Below are 20,519 nucleotides of genomic sequence, written 5' to 3'. Positions count from 1 at the left end.
AAAGCAAAGACACCAGTGCCCCCATCACTGAAGATAAGTTGCCACTGACCTCCTCGCCATCTTTGAGTAACTTGAATTTATTGCTGCCACTACTGGAGAGAAAGGAGTTCTCCATCCCTTCTTTTCTGCATCACTAGGCCTTTGAGGTTTTTGATTGATAGAGCCTGGGTCATAGGACTCTGTGCTAGCTATACAGAAAGTTGGGCAAGCTGGGTCCTTTATTTTGAAAAAGTAGTATCTATGTTGTAGGCTGTGCTTGCAACAGAAGGAATATTCAAATGAAAGAATGTGGAAACAATGCCACAAGACCACACACAAGACATATAGCCATGGGGGGTGTAATTGTTCCCACTATCCTCAGGGATGCCTCTGTAGATTCAACAAGGATTTATTCATGCATTAGCAAGCATGAAATATTATACAGAAGAAACATTAGGAATAAAGGGGCAATCTTTGCCTCTACCAGCCTTCACTCACAAATAATAAGATGTATACCTAAATGTACAAAATCTGGTTCCATTGAAGTCTTTGAAAGAGGAGGGGTTTGATGTCAGTATTTTACAAAGGGCTTTGTTTAACTATTTAGGAAAAGTTCAGTCTCCCACCATGGAGTTAATGCTATAGGCAGGAGGAAATGCTAGACACCTCTGGGGCAGTTAACTCCAAATAACATGTAATGGAGATATCATTGAGCCTGATACTCTGCCAAGGGCCAAGAATAATAAATGGAAATTTTATGTTTTCCCTTTATGAGTCAGGGTTCTCTAAAGTAACAGAAATCACAGGATATGTATATTATAAAGGGGGGTTTATCAAATAAGCTCACAGTCCAAAAGAGTGCAGTCTCAAGTTGCCACCTGCAATACAGAGGCAAATGAGCTAGCAGCTGGTCGAGTGGTCCCAGAGCTGGAATCTCAGAAGAGCAGAGCCGATAACACAGTCAAAGATAGAAAGGCCAGAAATTTGTGGGAGGAACATTGGTGAAAGTTCATTTGAACAGCAAAAAGGGCTGAAGGCCAATAACCCAGGTGAAGCAGAAAGGCTTTCCTCAAGAGGAAACACACGTGTACCATGTGGCTTCCTCCTCCCTTGCATTCAGATCCCCAGCCTATCAGAACAGTGCTGCCCACATTGAGGGTGCAAGTTTTACTTCAATCTACATTTCTACATGCCCATCATCTCATGAACACACTTAAAGTCACATAATCTTAGGTGTTTTAAAATCTAGTGAAGTTGAAAATCCTGGTTAACCATCACATTCTCTAAGATAAATTTTTTGGATACTCTTAAGAGAAGGAAAGATTAATTCAAGTATGAAGTATATTGCTATCCGATACAGCAAAGGGTTATGGAGAGCTGAGCTAAATGCTATTTGAGATAAATATCCACAAGACTTCTCAAGAGAGACCACTGCTGTTTCTCCTAGCCTGTTCTGTGAACATGGCCATACCCAGAACCTCACTAGTTTCCAATTTCACTTTCTAAAACCCAATGATCTCTGAGTATCTTACTATTTCTGAAGTAACACCAGCCTATGCGTCGGAAGATAGATGAGTAAAGAATAGGGTGACATAATGGTGACTTCAGCATCACTGGCCAGGAAAACTGGGAGGATCATGAATCCAGTGAGGAAAATTCACATTACACCAGCATTTTTTATATCAATCAGAAAATACTATGACCTTGTCTGAAAGTGAAATGAAAACAACAACAACAAATAGTGCATCGGTCCGTCTTTGTTTAAAAAGTTTCATTCAATTTTGGAGGTTAAGAATAGATAATGTTTTGGGAGGCAACAGATATGCATATAGATGAATCGTAATTCAATGCAAACCTGTTAGTTTATTTATGTTATTAATATGATACCCTAGAGGACATAAACAAATTAAAAACCCATCTCAATTATTAATTGGGTCCCCTAATTGAAGGGACATAATAAATTAATTAAAATGTCCTTAGCTCTATTCACTAAGGAAAACACCTAAGTCAGGGAATGCATCGGACAAACAGATCTGAACTAAACTTTTAAGTCAAATCCATTTGACTTGATAAGAAGAAGTAAAAAAAAATCCCCAGAAGGAAGTATAGAAGCTAGAAGACCAGAACAGAGTGAGGAAGGTAAATTTTCCACTTTGTGCTTTGATAGACTGCTGTGGATATGCCATGTAAACAGGTCAGATTTTAGTTTAATTAATTACAATGTGAAAACATTGAATCCCATAATTCAAAAATTTTCTTTTCCTTTTCTGGCCATCATGAGTCACAATGGATACTAGAGCCCAAAATGTCAATCCCAAAGCTTTCAGCAATAATGAATCATTAATTGAACATTTACAGAGCAGGCTCCAAACCTCAACTTGTGCCAAGAATTAAAGGATAAGAATGTGTAATGACAACTCTCGCCTCAGTGAGCTCACTGTCTCAGGAGCCAGAAATGGGTGCTAAGCTGAGCGTGGTGGCAGATGCTGGTGATCCCTGTATTTGGGATCACAGTATTCAGGTTCACAGCCAGCCTCAGCTACTTCGTGAGGCCCTCTGCAACTTAATGAGACCCTGTTTCAAAGTAGAAAGAATAAAAATAGGACTGGGAATGTAGCTCAGAGTTAGAATATCCTTAGGTTCCATTCCTAGTACCACACACACACACACACAAAAAAAAAAAAAAAAAAAAAAGAAAAGAAAAACAGAAATAGGTGCTAAACCTATTTAAAAAAAGGTGAATAAAAATAGAGGCTTGAAGATAAACTACCTGGACCTCAAATTTCCGTCCCATAAATTGATGTCCCTCAAATTTCAGCCCTACAAATTACAAATGAATGTCCCTCATTTATCTTTTCTTTTTCTTTTTCTTTATTTATTTTTTTTTGTTGTTGGTACTGGGGATGGAACCCAGGGCCCTTCTACCTCCAGTCTACACTCCCAGACCTATTATATATCAGTCTACACTCCCAGACCTATTATATATTTTTTGGAAACAGGATCTCACTAAGTGTGGGGATTATAAGTGTGTGCCACCACGCCCGACCTCAGTTATATTTTCTAGAGAATAAAGTGGGACTGTTAACATTTCAGGTGAGTATATTTGTTAGATGAGATAGTTGTAAAGATGACTGAACATATCTGGTAGATGGTAGGTACTCACTACAGTGGTTACTTCACTTTCCTACATCCTTTCTCTATAAATTTAGAGGTCTTAGCACTCCAGCAAGATCCTTGAAGAATATTATGTTATTAAAAAAGGGCATATTCTATAGTGGCTGAACTACTTTGCACTCCCACCAACAGTGTAAAAGAGTTCCTCTTTCCCCACATCCTCGCCAGCAATCGTTGTTGTTTGATTTCTTTATGTTTGCCACTCTGATTGGGGTTAGATGGAATCTCAGCATAGTTTTGATTTGCATCTCCCTGATGGCTAGTGATGTTGAACATCTTTTCATGTATCTATTGGCCATTTGTATTAGTCAAGCACAGAATGAGAAGGGACATATGTTTTCTCTAATATGTCCAAGCTAGGGAGTACTGATAATACCAGAGGGACTCCAGATGATGGAGGGGAAATCTCAGCACAACTTGAACGGAAGGATAGGAGAGGAAGAAAGCTGAGGTTGTTCAATGGAGGAGCTACATACGAATATATGTAATAGCATAAACACAACATGGTTAACCTGGACACTCTATGTTGGGGGAGAGGGGAAGGGAGGGGGAAGGGCATGAAGCACAATGTAAATGTACACCACTCCCAATATGTTCCACTTATAAAAAATTAAAACTAAATAAAAAAGGGCATATTCTTTACTGTTGCTTTGTACTAAACTGGTAGTGAGTATTTAGGGTGAGACAAAACAGCAGATGATTTTAATGATCATAGTTAAGTAGGTAAAACGAACTTTGGTTCAATTAAAATTAATTATTTTAACTTGTAATTGAGAAATGTCATAGATATCAAAGAGGATACATAAATATATAGGCCATAGCAAAATGTCTACTCAGCAATAAAAAAAAAACAAAATTATGTCATTTGTAGAAAAATGGAAGGACCTGGAAAACATTATGTTAAGATTAGCCTGTTACCGAAAGTGAAAGGTCATGTGTTTTCTCTAACATGTAATGACTAGAAGGTTATAGAGATATCTGAGGAATTCCAGATAACAGAGGAGAAACCTCAGCGGAGTCAGGGAGATGGTCTAAGGAAAGAAGAGGGTGAAGAGTGAGGATCAGTGAAGGAATTACTATCATTAGCTTTGTGTACATACATGAAAATACTAATGTCAATTTCTGTACAGGGAATGGGGAGATGGTGAAGGAGATGGGGGACAACAGATGCCCTGTGCACATATTTCAATGTCAACATGATTCACATCATGATGTGAGAATATAATGCACCAATAAATGTATATTAAAAAAAAAAGAGGAAGCCAGGCATGGTGACGCACGCTTGTAATCCCAGCATTTGGGAGGCTGAGACAAGAGGATTGCGGTTTGCGGACAGCCTCAGCTACTTAGTGAGGCCCTTTGCAACTTAGTGAGACCATTTCAATTTTAAGAATAAAAAATAGGGGAGGGGGTGTAGCCTGGAGGTAGATTGCCTCTGGGTTCCATCCACAATACCACACACACACAAAAAGAAAACAGAAAGAAACAAATACCCCATGTACCTAACACTAAGCCTAAGGAATACCTTGAAATTTTCTGATAGCCCTTTGCAGAAATTCAGTCATCTTCAGGAGAAACATTTTGTTTGTGTGTGTGTTAATAATTTCATATTTTTTATTTATAATTTTATCACATATATACATATCCTTAAAATATATTTTTTTGGTTTTAGATGAATTTGAGCATTAAATTCTGTATTCAAAATTTGCCTCTTCCACACACTAACTTGAGATTCTTTCACTTTGTTATATGTGAAGTGAGTTTATTCATCTTCTCTTTTATGTAATATTCCATGGAATAAACAGCATAGAATATGTTTATACATCCTACTATTAATGAACAATTTTTTGCTATTAAATGCAATTTTATTATCGATATTTCCTCATATCTTTCTTAATTTTCATATAAAAGAGTTACTCAACATTAGCTGGGTATGGTGGCACATACTTACAATTCCAGTTCTTGGGAAGCTGAGACAGGAGGATCCCAGGTTTGTGGTCAGCCTCAGTAACTTAATGACACCCTCTACCACTTATTGAGAACCTGTTTCAAAATTAAAAAATAAATAAATAAAATAGGTCTGAGGGTATAGCACATAGATAGAAAGTCCCTGGGTTAAATCCTTAGTATATAAAAATAAAGTTGCTCAAGGCTTTGCATTTCCTGGGGAGTACATTGCTTGTTTACCAAAGTTGCTGGTTCACTCTGGAACTCCACAAGTGTTTTTTCCACCTGTGTAGGAATGCTTGGTATTCCCAGCTATCACAGTGGTTTTCAATATGATAAATAAAAAGTGGTAGTTTTAATTAATGGTTCTCTGGTCACTAAAAAAGTTAAAGATATTTTTATATGATTTGGGATTCATTTGTATTTCCTCTATCCTGGAATGTTTTCTAACATGCCGGTTGTCCTTTCAAATTGATTTGTAGGGTTTTTAAATCAACTTCTTATATTAACCATTTGCTGATTTTATGTATTACAAATACAATGTGTAAGTTTGTTCCTTCTCTTTTCAATTGCTATATAATATCTTTTGAGAGACAGATCTTACTTTTAATATAGATTTTCTCTTATAGTCTGAGCTTCTTAAAATTTTTATGAATTCTTTAAAGATAGAAGTTATATTTTCTTGTCTATTCTTTTAAAGTTGTACTTCTACATTTTGATCCATCTGGTATTCTACTTTGTATATGATATTAGGTAAATTTATTTTAATTTTTTCCATTTTAAGTAAATACCCCCTCTTTTTACTAGCTTGTGCACAGTCTATCACAGATATGTAACGGATGCTCTGTCACAGGTCAGATTTCCATGATGTGAGTGGATGTGACTCAGACCTCTCTTTATGCTCTGTCCATAAAATATTGTCTTCATTTCGTATAGCAAGAGTAAATGTTTATATTTTGGAAGGCATTAATCTCTTGCTTTTTCTTTAGAAATGTCTTGGCGTCTTTGCTCCTTTAATTAAACCTTTATATTATAAAATTAGATTGTCAAAAAAGTCCATTAGATGTTTCTGAAATTACATCTAAATCACTCTGAGATATAATAAACAATTCAGTTAATAAATAGGCAAAACAGCCAACTAGACACATCTCAAAAAAAAAAATATATATATATATTATATATATGGTCAATAAGTATATAAAATGTTTATCTTTAGTTATCAAGGAAATGCAAATCAAAACTATACTGCAAATCAGAATATCTTTTATCAAGACAACAAAAAATAACAAAATATGTTTCTATCACTCTGAACCTCATTATGATATGTAATTACAGTGCAGCAATAAAAGTATTTAAAAGAATTAGAAATGCTGGTGAGGAAATGGAGGGAACATACTCTTACACTCGGTTGGTAGAAATGTAAACTAGATGTTCCTTAATAAATTAAAATTAGAAATACCATAAAACCCAGCTATACCACTCCTGGATACATACCAAATCGACTCATAGTCAGCATGCTGTAGAGATGCCGGCATTCCTACAGCTCTCATGGCAGTGTTCACAATAGCCACGATGCCCATCAATGTATGAGTGGGCATAGACAACGTGGCAGATACACAAGCAGTGCAATATTATTCTGCCAAATGATGAACAAAGTCATGTCATTTGTAGGGAGATAAATGGAACCAACAAATATAAAGCTAAGGGAAACAAGCTAGACTCATAAAGACATATATTGCATATTTTCTCATATGTGGAATCTAGAGGAAAAAATGGAAGTGGCACAATTAAGGAAAGAGAAGATGGGGAATGGGTGAAGAGGGAAATAGGGAGTGTGTGTGATTAAAGAACATTGTATACATGTATAAAATTGTTGCAATAAATCAGTATTTTATGCAATTAACTTTCACTAATAATAATAAAATGAAATAAAGATTTTCTTTGTAATGTGGTATATATGTCAGTATCACTAGGTTATACTTTTATTTTTCTGTTAACTTTCATAATTTTCTCCTTAAATTCTCATACACACTTTATTTTGATCCTAGGTAGTATATGAGTGTGTGTGATTCTATTGAAAATGGCACTAAAATGTATACGTACAATCAAATTTCAGGTATTGAATTGAGCTAGTATATTGGTATTATATCTCTACATTAATGTTATATTTGGAAAATGATGCTAATATATAGAAAATTGATTTTACATATTTATACTATATCAGGAAACACATCTAAGTTCTATTATTCATCCCAACAATTTATTAGAATGTTCAGTGATTCCCTGCGTCAGGTTGAGGAGGTTTATATTTATTTCTAGTTCGCTCAAAATTTTAGTTTTATATATACCAAATAGTTGTTGAAATCTCTAACAGACTTATTTATGTTTCTATTGAAATAATTATGTCATTTTCTTCTACCTACTAATGTGGAGAATAACAAGTTTTCTAATGCTGAATTCAATTTGAATTCCTACAAGCAGATTGGTTATAATGCAATATCTTTTTTATATATTGCTAGGTTTAAGGTTGCTAATATACTTAGTATGTTTCCATTTATATTCATAAGTAAGATTGGTCTATAATTTTCCTTTCTAATGCTTTCTCCAAATTTGATATCAGGTTTTACTAAATTCATAAAGTGAGATATGTTTTGTAACATTTTATTCTCTGAAATACTTTGTATAAGATTGGAGTGATCTGCTCCTTGAATTTTTGGTAGAATTCACATATAAAAACATTTAGACAATTTCTTAATATAAGAAGACTTATTTTACCTTGTGATTTTATATTTTAGTATTTATATAATAAGCCAAGTTTTTTATTTCCTCTTCAGCAGTTTTATTATCCATTTTTTGGCTTTATTTGACATTATTTAGTTATAAGCTGCATCCTCAGATATATAATTACAACATATAGTTTTTGTTTTTTGTTGTTGCTTTTGCTTGTGGTTTGTATCTTTTTCCAAGCTATGTATACCCCCAACTATTTCTTTTTCATTACTGAAAATTGAACCCAGGATCATTCTATCTCCAAACTACACCCTTGGCCCTATTTTTTTAATTTTTTGTTTTGAAACAGAGTGTCCTACCCTTCCATTCTAGCTTTGCTGAGGTTTCCCCTCCATTTTCTAGAGTCCCTCTGGTATTCCTAATACTCCCTAGTTTGGGCATATTAGAGAAAACATATGACCCTTCTCTTTCTGTGCTTGGCTGATCTCACTTAATATTCTCCAGGTCTTTCCATCTTTTTGAGAATTACATGATTTTGTTCTTCTTTACAGCTGAGTAGAATTCCATTGTGTGTATTTCCCATAATTTTGCAGTCCATTAATCTGTTGATAGAGACCTAGGTTGGTTCCATATTTTGGCTATTACAAATTGTGCTGCTATGAACATGGGTATGCATATGTTATTGTAGTTCTCTTATTTCAACCCTTTTGGAAAGATACACAAGAGTGGTATAGCAGATCATATGGTTTATCTAGTCCCAGTTTTCTAAATCATCTCCACACTGATCTCCATAGCAGCTGAACTAGTTTGCACTCTCACCAACAGTGTAAAAGAGTTCTTTCCCCACATTCTGGCCAGCATTTGTTGTTATTTGATTTCTTTATGCTTGTTATTCTGATTGGGGTTAGATGGAATCTCAGCGTAGTTTTGATTTGCATCTCCCTGATGGCTAATGATGCTGAACATCTTTTCATGTATCTATTGGCCACATGTATCTCTTCTTTTGTGAAGTGTCTATTCAGTTCAGTTGCCCATTTCTTGATTGGGTTATTTGTTTGGTAGCATAGTCTTTTGAGCTCTTTGTAATTTCTGGATATTATCCCTCTATCAGAGTAGTGGCTGGTAAAGATCTTCTCTCATTCTATAGACTTTCTCTTTGGGATCTTGATGGTTTCTTAATGCTTTAATTTCCTGCACTTTGGAGGTCTTGTTGAGAAAGTTATTGCCTGTGTGTATATGTTGTAGTGTTGAGCCTATGCCCTTCTTTAATAATTTCAGTCTCTGGTCTAATTTCTTAGTCTTTAATCCATCTCGAGTTGATTCCTGTGCACAGTGAGAGGTAAATATTTAGTTCCATCTTTCTACAAATGGATAGCCAACTCTCCCAGCACTATTTATTGAAAAGGCTGTCTTTTATCCAGTGTAAAATTTTGGCCCTTTGTCAAAGATTAATTAACTACAGGTGTGTGGGTTTATTTCTGTATCTTCTATTCTGTTCCACTGGTCTGTATGCCTGTTGTGCCAATACCATGTTGTTTTTACAACTATTGCTCTATTTACCTTTTATTTTTATCTTTTTAGAGGAAAAACGACTTATTGGGAGTCATGGTTTCAGGGATTTCAGTCCATAGAGCCAGCTCCAAAGCATAATTGTCAGCAGCCAGAACTTGGAAAGATGCGAATCATGGCGGCCAGAAATCATTCCCTCATCATGATGGTCAGAACTCATTCTCACTTCATGGAGGACAGAAGCTGGTCCTTCATCATCATGACCACAAGTGATTCTTATGTCATAAATGAGGAAGCTGATTTCAAAATATGGTGGTCAAAAATCACTCCCACATCATTGAGGCTGGAAGCTCCTCTCATTTCATGGATCCAGGATATTACTCTCACTTTATGGAGGATAGAAATCACACTCATTTGATGTTAGCCTGATGCTGCTCCACATTATGGGGGCCAGAAACTTTTTTCATATCATGAAGGCTAGAAGTCATTCTCACATCAGAGATGACAAACTATTAGTTTGTGTTTTTATCTAAATTATCCTTCTGGGTTCCACCCCCAGTACCATAAAAATTAAAATAAAATAAAATAAAATAAAATAAAATAAAAATTATCTCTATTTGTCCTGCATGGTGGTGCACACTTGAGATTCCAGCATTCTGGAGGCAGAGACCAGAAGATCGCAGTTCTTGGACAGTCTCAGCTACTTAGCGAGGCCCTTCGCGACTCAGTGAGACCCTGTATCAAAAAATAAAAATATAAAGACTAAAAGATAAAACCAGGGTTGTAGCTCGCAGGTAGAACGCCCCTGAGTTCTATCCCCAGTACTGAAAAATGTGTGTGTGTGTGTGTGTGTGTGTGTGTGTGTGTGTGTGTATTTGTGTGTTATAGGTAGTTGAACACAGAGCATTTCACCGTCAAGCTAGACCTCAGGCACTTTTTATTTTTGTTTTGAAAAAGGATCTTGCTAGGTTGCTGATTCTAACTTGCGGAGGCTGACCTTGAACCTGTAATCCTGTCTCAGCCTGCCAAGTACTGAAATTAGAGGGGTATGTCACCATGCCTAGTTTGCATATTACAAATAATACTTCAATTATTGTATTCATTCTTGACAAATTTCTTTTGTTCATTTCAACGATCTTTCATATTTTAAGTTCTCTATAATGATGTAACATTTTCCTATTTATTTCTGATATAATCTTTATTATTTGTTTTATTTGCCCTTGCGTTTATTATATTCCTCTTTTATTAAAATGGATTACATATTTAATTTGGTGATTTTAATGTTTTCTTGTTTTCTAACCTTAATAGTTAACACTATATATTGCTATTTAATTATTGTGGAATTTAGTTGTCTCTCACAAAATCTGGTGCATGAAATTTTCATTGTTATTTTGTTCTAAGTATTTTTTAATATCTCTCATGATTTCTCTTTTGACCCTGACTTTTTCAAAAGCATACATTTTAAAGTATATATGAAGAATTCTACAATAGTATAGGTTTGGGTTATGTTTCTTTCAAATTTCTGGCTTAGTAACATTTGATCAAAGAGATTGTATTTCAAGTTATTCTAATATTAAAAATTATTGGAAATTTTTATCCAAACTACCCATTTTTTAAAAATATCCTATTGTTTTTTAAGCTAAAGAGTATATATTATAAATAAAGCTAAAATTGTCATATTTTTAATGTAGTGAGCATTTTATTGTTCTGTTCTGATTCTCCATATATCTAATTAAACTTCTGGTTCTAAACTTATTTTGCCTCTCATGAATATAGCTACATAAGTATTCTATTATTAGATTTGGGCTTATATTTTTTCTGTCTTTTGCCCATTTATTGTAAAGAGCATGGACACAGCTGTCTTTTTCAAAAAAGTCATGTAAATAATATTTTATTCTACTGCATCAAGACTTTATGATTATGACGGATAATTTTATGATTATGATCATCTGGATATTTTGCTTTATTCCTATGTAATTATTTTGAATACATGTATTTTTCTGTTTATTTTATACCCCACTTTTTCTTTTGCTGATTTATTTTTGGTGGAATATTTCCCAAATACTTTATTTTTTTCTTTAAAGATATACATGTGTATACTTCTCATATTTATCCCTTATTTTATAATTTGATTATTTAAAATAACCTACAATGTGTTAATAATAGTCATTTCTTTCTAATTTACTTGTTTGTTGCTTTTTCTGAGGTTTTTATTTTTTTATTTTTATTTATTTTTTATTTTTTTTGGTGGTACTGGGGTTCCTGGAAGCCCTTCTACCTCCAAGCTACACTCCCAGACCTATTTTTACATTTTTATTTGGAAACAGGGTCTCCTAAGCCAGCGCGCGCAGCTGGCTTCAAACCTGCGCAATCCTCCTGTCTCTGCCTCCCAAATCGGGGATTACAAGCGTTGGCTACCACGCCCGGCTTTTCTGAGGTTTTTATATTACAGTAATTTAACTTTTTAAGCCACAGTCATTGGATAGTGTCCTTTTTTTCTTTTTAAAACCAGTTTTAATTTACCCACATAGTTTCATTTTACTTTTTATAATCCTTTTTACTATTTAAATTTTCTTCTAAAGCTATTTGCCCTTTTTTCCAATTTACATCCTTTATTCTTAAGGGACAATTGGTTCCCTATTTCTGTTTGTGTTACTGAAAATGTCCATGTATATATGTGTGTGTGTGTGTGTGTGTGTGTGTGTGTGTGTGTGTGTGTATGCACATATATACATATATATAGACAAATAATGTATATATACAAAAACGTATATATAAAATAAATATAATTAATAAAATAAATTAATAAATTAAATATACATTATAAATATAAATGTATGCACAAAAAGAATATATACATATACAAAAACAATCATAGACACATGTATATTCTTTTAAAGGTCACATGTAAAGAGACTGAAACTAGTTGACTGTTTTATTTACTAATCTAGAACTTTAAAGTCACAATTTCAGTACCTTCTGTCTTTCATCTTGAGAAGCCAGATGGCCATCTAATTTCCATTCTCTGTTCGTGATCTTTTTTTCTTCTCAAAGTGTTTTAAAGTTCTGGGATGCTTTTTCTTCAGTGTCTTGCAGTTAGAAAAGAAAGGTTGTCAAGGGCATGGTGAAACGCACTTGTAATCCCAGCATTCTGGAGGACTGTGGTTCGTGGACACCCTCAGCTACTTAGTGAGGCCCTTCACAACTCAGTGAGACCCTGTTTCAAAAATACAAAGAATAAAAAATAGGGATAGGAGTGTAGCTTGAAGGTAGAATGCCCCTGGCTTCCATCCTGGGTACTGAGAGAGAGAAAAAAAAATTGTCTGTATACAGATTGAGATTTGTTTTTCTTTTGAAACTCAGTGAAGATTTCTGAGTTTTATTAGTTTAAGAAAAATTTTAGAAAATATCTCTTTGCTTGGGAAATTTGTCCCATCATCTCCATATTCTGCTTCAGAAATTCTAAAAAATTTGTTTTAAATATTTTTCTTTATGGTTTTATGTCATATTATATTGTTTGTACTTTCAAGTTGTCTTGTTTTTCTTCAAAGTTGCTCAATTTTATATAATAAACCAACTTGCCTCATATGCTTTAGATATTATTTCCGAATTATATTTTATTTGATTTCATTCATGGTGATTTTTATATTGTTGAATTTATTAGTAATATAATTTATAGTAACTGTTTTCCTTTTTCTCTAAAATATATTAAGATACTTTTAGCTTATATAATAAGATAAATATTTAAAAGTTTATTTCATTTTTTACTTAGACAATTTTTAATAAATTTTTATTGGCGCATTGTAGTCATACATCTCATGGGATAAAAAACGTGTGGATATATAAAAAACGTGATGTACACATCACCCATTCAGCACCTACCCAGTCTCTAACCCCTTCCCTCCCCCTCCCACCTAACCACGCTTGGCTTCCTGATTGACTTTGATATGTTTAAGTACATCATGTACTTTAAAGAGTTTCCCTTATCCTCCCTCTTATCCCCTCAGATGTGTCACCTTCATTGCTCCTCTATAGGGTCCCTTCTTCATCTAGAGCTCCTTCTGTTTCCCATTTCTCCCTAATATTTTGTGCATTAATAAAAGCATCTGATTTCTTATATTTTGTGACATTTCACTGTCAATGCCATAATTTTGTTCTCCTTATGGCTGGGCAAAATTCCATTGTGTACATATCCCATAGTTTTGAAATCCACTCATTCATTGAAGGACATTTTGTCTCCACAGTTTGACAATGATGGACTGTGCAGCTATGAACACGGTTGTTAATGCATTAGTTTGGTATTTGGTTTTCATTCTTCTTGGTAGATACCCAGAGGTGGTATTTCTGGATCATATGGTAAGTTCATTTTCCTTCTTCTGAGGATCTTCTATACTGTTCTCCAAAGTGGTTGCACCAACTAGCAATCCCGCCAACAATGCTTCTATTTCTCCACACTTATTCCCACTTACTGAAAACCTGAAAGCCAGAAGGTGAGTAACTTTGACAGGATGCTCCACTTGCAACCAATATTTTTTTTTTAAATAGAGGTCACTTGGATCTGGAAATCTGCTGAGAGATTAGGTGAGGCAGCGGCAGCTTCTATTGCTTCCTGGCCACAAAGCTGAAGAAACCCGCTGGCCTTTTGCTGTGGAGCAGGCCCCAGTTCCAGGCCTGCTGCACAACAGGCTCTGGGTCCAGCCTCCCTGTCTCCAGACACAGCTTCGCCCAGTGGCAGGCTACTTATTTAACCAGCTAGATTTTAATTTTTTTTTTGAAAGTCGTTATCTTTTTTTTTATACTTTATTTTATTTTATTTTATTTTAATTGGTGCACTGTATTCATACATCATAGTGGGATACATACTTTTGTAGACATACATGCACACATTGCCCAGTCAGCCCCCACCCGATCCCCTCCCCATTCTCTCCCTATCCCTCCCTCCCATGCTTGGCTTAGTGATTGACATCTAGTATTATAGCAATTTATCAAAAATTAAAAATGATAATCTCACATAACAGTTTCATTTGTCTGATACCAAGCTTTTGATGACTTAAAGATAACATTTCAATATTTCTTTTTGCTTTCTTTCTTACCAGAGAATCTATTTTTTCTATTTTTTAGGTGAAACTATCATATATTTATATATTTATTTTTCAGAAAAAAAATCTATCCTAATATGGAATATGGACTCTAGGTACCCACAACGATCTTGAAAAAGAACAAAGCTAGAAGATGTATATTTTCTGATTTCAAACCATATAAAGCTACAATAATTGAAACAGTGTAGTACTATTCTAAAGGCAGATATATAAACCATTGGAGTAGATTTTAATTTTGATAAGAAAGAATGTTATAAAAATCTAAATTTTATTCTGTGTATTTGCTACAATGAATAAAATTTGAAAGTACAAATAACTATGGAATTTCATAATGTAAAAACTGCTTCAGGAAAGCAACTTTATCATATAATAATAACATGAATGCCAAACTAATCTCATTGACTAACAACTAATAGTGACTTCATATATTTTGAAGTAACTTTATAAAACATTAATGACCTATAATGTACATAGTAATAAATTATATTCTAATGGTTTTCCTCTGTCATCTTATATAACAAGTAGCATAGTCTAATCTATATACAGATAATGTGTAAGCTCATGTCTTTTATGTTAAAAAATATCATCCCATGTTTACATATTTTATTTTGCTTGAACAATTCATTTTCATTATAATCTTTAAAAAATCTTAATTATTATCATACAGATGTTCCCCAACTTAAGAATAATTGGGTTTATAATCTTTTAACTTCTCAATAGTAGGAAAGCCATACGAGTTGAGTGGAAACTAATACACAGGACCATCCTCTCTGGTGGTAATGAGCATATCCACAACTTTCAGTCAAGCAGAAGATCACAGGGCCGACTGATCTCCACAGTGTTCTGTGTCTCTAAGCTGGGACATTAGGCAGGACAGGTGTGCTAACTACATTTTTGACTTGCAGAATTTTCTATTTGTGATGTGTTTATGATGATGTGACCCCATCTTAAACTAAGGAACATCTGTATTAGATTATAATTTTAATAACTTCATCCATTTTATTATATTTACTTACCATATTTAATTAAGTTTATTGCTTTATGCTGGACATGTAGATTGTTTGCAATTATTTTCATCAGAGCTGATTATATTTCATGAGCGTATTCATAAAGACACGTGTGCAAATCTAACTTTACATTTTACTTGCCAATTACAAGACCATTCTGGGCCTCATTAGGCCAAGCTCACAGTTTCACTGGTATTAAGTAAATATAATATGCTGGACTTTATCGAGTATAGATGCAATAAGTGGTAATTGACCCCACCTCAGCCTTTCTGCTTATAACATGTCCATATTAGTAAAATTATTTAGTCAAAGAGTGAACAGCTAATGGCTCTTGCTAATATTTAACTGACAGCAATTGTCTGACTCAATGACTCATGCACATTTAGTCTAGAACAATATAGTAAACATAAACATCACTCACATCACATTAATAGCCTAGTCTATGAATAACACATCCTCAATTTACAGATGAGAAACCAAGGCACAGAGAAGTTAACTGCCCTCTAAAAACCACACAGATGATAAATGAAAGATTTATACCTACACTTTCTAACTCCAGAGACAAAATACGCAGTGGTATGATGCCTAAGTCTTTTATAGATATCTCTGATATTAAATACTTCTTATAACACATTCAAACAAGATTCCTTAATTTAAAATCACACACGATTTAGGGCAACTCCTATTTATTTATTAGTAGTTTTCCACTTGATCATAGTATTTCAGTATTATTCATTTCACAACCATATATGTCTCCTCAGCTAACTATAAAATTCTGGGAGTGATAGGCTAGTTCCACATTCTTTTTTTGAATCCTCCATAATATTTCCTATAGTGGATAAGATGTAAAACCGTATGGCCTGATGCTTAGGCAGTCTAAACGTTTCATTTCTCTGTGAAATAGTCTCTTTCTAATAAATCAATGAAAAATAAAAACTGTCATAAGAAAACAAATCCAAAAAGACAAAAAAGTTCTTAGAGGCCATCCTAGATCCATATTAAAGAGTGGTCTCCATCAAGATACTACAACGATGTTTTTATAAAAAGCCTATTACATTAGCTTGAAGACAGAATAGAAGAGAGTATCTATGTGAGGACCCTTGTTAGCTAGCCATCCTACCAGTCTTGAATGGGGATGGATAATTACAAACCAACATTAGATGTTCAAGTAACATCTATCAAGTAATACTTTATAATCTAGCCTTAGAGACCTGGTCTGAAATTAGCACCATGTCTGATGAAGTGAACTTTGTATTATCATTTCTGATTCAGGAGATCATAGCATAGCTCCAGATTCCAGAGGCAGCAGGAAATATGGAAAGATATCTGAACTGATGCCGCTAGCTGGATCTGCCATCAATAGGCTGAATAGGCTAAAGCTGCCTTTCTGATACATGGAGCTCCAGTAAAAGGTCCAGGAAACTCCCTTAACCTCACAGGGATGTTGTAAAGATTAATGTGATAATATATTATCATTGGCCTTGTAATAGGCACTTAAGAGATGCCGCTATTGCCATGATTAAAAGATTACTTAAAAGGAGCACCTCCCTTCTATGGCTTCTATAGTCATCTGGGCTTTGAGTGCTTCCAATTACTACAAATACAAATTGAGATACACTTAAAGGTATAAAATAAAAATATTGTTTGCTCCTCAGATCAACAATTACATATCATACTGCTACCACTATGACTAAACTTATGAAATCCTACAAACATATTTCTATACATTAACAAATAAAACCTGAAGTAAATCATTTATAGTTATCATATGGCATTTAAAAATAGATTAACTCTTTTAGAGATGCAGTCAGAAAAAATTATAGTCAAGGCAAAACAGTGCCTAATAAATTTAATATATTTAATATATATATGCCTAATATATTATATATATACTATATATTATATATAGTATATATATAATATAAATTATATATATATATATGAATTTTCTCTATTGCATAGTCATAGTCTTATGCTTTCAATGAACTTAAATAGTAAGGTCATCACTTTAAAGAAGGAGAGTCATAAAATTTTCCCCAAATCTGCCAAGTAAGGAACAAGTAAAAAGAATTACCTGATACTTTTGTGTGTCAGTAAGTTTAATCCTGGAAAAATATTAATATATACCTGATGTTGATCTATTAGCTATATATATATATATATATATATATATATATATATATATATGCCTTCATTGTTTATTTTTCAGTGCCTACATCAGGATGAGTTGTGTCCATGCCCATGATGTATAACACAGTTAAATGCTGAGACCTGTATTTTTCCCCCTTAGAACCAGTCCACTGAGTCATCTAGACTGCTTTGAAATACACATATCTGCATGCATTTTCCTTCCATCTAGTGTAAGGGCTGCCAAATCTTCACTGTCATCTCTCTCCTCCTCTTCACTCCCCCAAGAGCTGAGAGAAGAGCTGAGGTCACGCTGACTCCCATCAGCAGTGTACTGACAAGGTCCACTAACATTGTGGTTCAGTGCATCTTGATCGAGGGATGCAGAGTTTAAAAAGTAAAACATAGAAAGACTATCGATACAAGAAAGCAAAGAGAAGCAGTTTCAGTAATAGCAAATAGTTACTCAAATTTTCGGCTTAACCACATCTATTAACATAATTCAAACATAAGAGATAATGAAGGTTTAAGTCCAAAACCCATCTGCCAGACCTTGAAGTTGACATATTTGATGTGCAGAAGCTTCATGCACAGACTTAATTTTTGATTGAATGATCAAAAACATTATAGAGAGATAGATAGCTTTGCTTCCAACGCAGTGGGCACTTGGATAGTAGGATAGAGTTATATCATACACATATTAAAGTTCATAGAGTTTATTTTACCTATTTGAATGGGGTAAAAAGAGGTAAAGCAAGAAGATACAGGAAAGAGTAAAAGAAACACAAGAGAAATATCTATTTAACCAATACCAACAATTCAGCCTATTTAATATGTAATACCAAGAACTAGCAAAGGATGGGAGCCCAGAATGTACCTTCTGCCAACATCTTTGATCCCAGGTGCCTCAACATGCCATATCATTAAATGTGCTTAAAAAAAAACTCATTCTGGGATCCACATGATCTATATAAAAGAAGTCAACTGCTATAAACATAGTGTAACTAAATACAGAGTCATCTATTTCAACGCAGGAGGAAATGCTGGCTTTACTCAACTCATTTGAAGAAGATCTCCTACCTGGCATCAACTAAAGGAGCTTCCAGGTCACTGTCATTAATGCAGGATTTCATTCTAAGACTAGAGAATCTAATCCTCATATCAGCAGCACTTTCATTTTCCTTCCAGTTGTACTCCGTTGATGCAGCCATTTTGCAGATGACAGTAGCTCATGAATAAGAAAAAGCTGCAAGAAGGCACAGATGCAGAGCAATGTGCAGAAATGAAAGAACAGAGCACAAGAGAGAAAGGGTGAGAGAAGAATATGACCAGGGACTGAGAAGCAGAGAAAGAGAGCAAATAGTCAAATGGGGACATAAAATGAATTTTGCAGGCCTCCTGATAACCTTGACCCATGTAGCAAACGGAATCTTGTGAAATTTACACTGGGTTTGTGTCTGTGGTTTTACTTTAAAAATTATCCTTATTGGTCCATGGCAATTATACAACATAATGAGGTTCCAAGTGATACAAACATCCATGCACAAAGTACCTGGTGTGTTTTTCTCCATATCCCACTGTGCTCTCTCCCCAACCAAGTCCCCATGCATACTTTAAAGCTTTAACGTGCATACTCAAGTTGATCTGAGGTTTGAAATATTAGTCTCTCATTAAACTAATTGTACTCCCAAACTTAAATAATTATTCAAAGGATTCATAAGTTCTCCCAAGTTAATTCACTCTTAGGCTAAATGAAGTTATTAGATTTTACTTTATTTAGGCTTCTCTTAATGAAGTTGTACTGGAAATAATAGCTCATTTACAAGTAGAAAGAGGTGAAAAATATCGTGATAAATTGGGCACTGCATAAAGATAGGCAGGAATAAGAAAATCTCAGAACTTTTCATTGTGAGAACCTAATTTACTATACAGTGGCCCTCCTAAGTAGAGTCACTTAAAGAGAAAATGCCTGGTTGGGTGCATTAATTCATCAATAATGCTTCCCAGTGAGCTTTGCCTGGATAATAAGTGCTTATTTTAAAGACTTATGCAAGTACTTGCCATTAATAAAACACTAATTGAGAAGTTAGTAGGTAATCCAGGAATATGCTTGGTGGAGTTGAGAAATGTCAGAAAAGTACATGACAAATTTATATTTCTTTTGTCCTAAGAATTTTGTTGTTGTTCTTGTTGTTATGGGAAAACAACATGAAGGTAAGAGAAACAGAAAATAGAAGAAACATAAAATGACGACTACAATTGCATTACAATATTATGCCTTTTCTGATAGGCATGCTCCAGATCTGCAGAAATGGGAGATCTACATGCAAGTTCCAAGAGTCAAAGCCAGTGACATGTAGAAGGTGGAATTTCAATTAACACTAAAAAAATGGGTACAATGTGAATAAGCAGATAGAGGAAAATGGCTCAGGAAAACGTATGATAATGGACTGGCTATACATCATGTTTGGAGAGATGGGGAAAGGAGATGTGGAGACTGGTTGAAATGTTGGAGTAGGGTGTGGATTGGAGGGGGACACCAAAAGACACCTTGAGCAGTTCTACCTTTAGCAGGAGAGCAGGCTGCTGTGTCTACCTACTCTTTTAAAATTAAAAAAAAAAAAGAATTACCATGACCTCACATGAGCAGAGAGAAAGCTGCATCCTTTCCAGTTTCCCTAAAATTCTCATGGTGAGGAGGAGATGTCCTTCAGTACCTACCTCTCAAGTGCTTGACATCTCCCATCACCTTCTCATTTTTTGTCTCCTTTGCACATCTTTTCTTTTGTTTCTGCATCGCCTGAACTCTCCAGGCACTACGTCCCATGAGTGGATTCAGGGCCAGATCCTTCATTAGTGGAACCACCACTAATTCAAGGTGGCATAAAATGTGATATTTTTTACCTGAAGATTAAGGAAACTCCACAGAAGAAAATGGGGAATATTA

Source organism: Muscardinus avellanarius, assembly GCF_963383645.1.
Source record: "Muscardinus avellanarius genome assembly, chromosome: 6".
Taxonomy (NCBI): Eukaryota; Metazoa; Chordata; class Mammalia; order Rodentia; family Gliridae; genus Muscardinus; species Muscardinus avellanarius.
This window is presented reverse-complemented; position numbering follows the sequence as displayed.